This window comes from Frankliniella occidentalis, unplaced genomic scaffold (assembly GCF_000697945.3).
Source record: "Frankliniella occidentalis isolate FOCC.00 unplaced genomic scaffold, Focc_3.1 Scaffold2, whole genome shotgun sequence".
Classification (NCBI taxonomy): Eukaryota; Metazoa; Arthropoda; class Insecta; order Thysanoptera; family Thripidae; genus Frankliniella; species Frankliniella occidentalis.
The window spans coordinates 4,482,708-4,484,360 of NW_026267132.1; positions in this window are offsets into that span (position 1 = coordinate 4,482,708).

Sequence of the window (1,653 nt, forward strand, 5' to 3'; positions counted from 1 at the left end):
GACACTGTAAAACCGACTGTCGACCATGTACGCATAGGAAACAGCATACATGCAGGCACGCAGACGCAAGTGTCACCTACAAGGTTGACTTTTACTAGTGTGTGCCTGCCTTGGTCGACTGTTGCAAGTGCAGCAGGTACACACGTATAGCGTTAGGGCGCACGCCCGTGAAAATCAACTCTCACCTTTACTTTCCCACCCACTTTTGCCACCTTTCAACGAGAGAATTATAATTTTCCGCTTACAGAGAAGTCAATAGCCATTCCTGGTGCACGTAGCAGCCGAGTGAAAAAAGTCCCTCAAGCGTTAGACTGGCAGCCACACACTTGCAACGACAGTTCGCTGTTACGGGTCCAGCCAGCAAGAGGGCGCTCGTGGTTCCAATAAAAAAAACGTTGTTATATCCATAGTTCCAATTATGTAATTTTACCCCACGCAAAAACTTGCGAGATTGTAACGGGTACATCAACAAGTTAACCATGAACACCGAAGGGCTACACGGGTTTCGGAATAATATGGAAATCAACCGCCCAGCATCCGTAGGATACTGACAGTGTAAGGAACATGTCTGACACGGCTACGCTATGAGGCGCGTTCGGATAAGGAAAAATAGGGCGGCCTACCTGTCTTAGAAGGCCTTTTTAAAATCTTTGGGTTTTTTCTGGGGGGGGGGGGGAAATATTTCTGATTCAAAGAAAACTGAGAAACAAAAATAATGTCTTTCTTTTCTTTGACTCTAAATCAAGCAAATGTTTCTTTTGATATAAAACTTTTTCTTCAAGTCAAATTAAGGACTTTGATTCAAAGGAACTTTCTTTCAAATTAAAGAAAAAGCCTTCTTATGATTTGAAACAATTTCTTTCAATTTGAAGAACAAGTTGGTGTCAGTTCGAAGAAACGAACGAATCTCGTGGTGTGTACCGCAATTTGGTTACTTTCCTATCGTTCACACATTGTCCCATGAGTTGAACGGCACACTCTGATTTTATGACAACGGAACGTTCAGTGGGTGGATTTGTGTCGGGTGAAAGCACTGCCGCATAGCCTCTTTCCCGAGATGAGGTGACACTCTCTGCCACCTCTCTGGCCGCCACGCTCTGCTGCCGTCACCGTGCGGGTATTATAAGCTCATCAGGTGCTCGTCGTGCAATTAGCACCACCAGGGCACTTCGCGGTGCTGCTGCTGCAGCTCGGGCGGGGGAGCGGCGCGCGCGCGCTGCCCCGGGCTGGACGCACAGATGGAGGCGGCCGGCAGTGGGTCCTCGACGAGCCCACGACGAGTGCGACAAAACCCTCATCATCCGCCGAGCGGGATTGAATTTGCACCCGGACAATTTATTCCGAATGGCTGCGTAGCCCGCGGGGCCAAAATCGAATGTCATTTTTGCAATGAATATTTTGGCCCCGCCACTGTCCGTCGCTCTTGCTCTGCCTCCTGCCCCCATCCAGCCACTCCCTCCCTCTACCCGCCTTTTCTGCCACCAGAGAGAGAGAGAGAGAGAGAAATAGGGGGGTGGGAGCTGGGGGAGCGCAGCGCACTTGTACTCTCGCGGCCAGTTCGGATCGGCAATCACAGTGAGATAATTGTCTCATTGATTCCGGAGGGGGAATGGAGTGGTGATCTGCCATACACCGCCCACGCCTACAACGTGG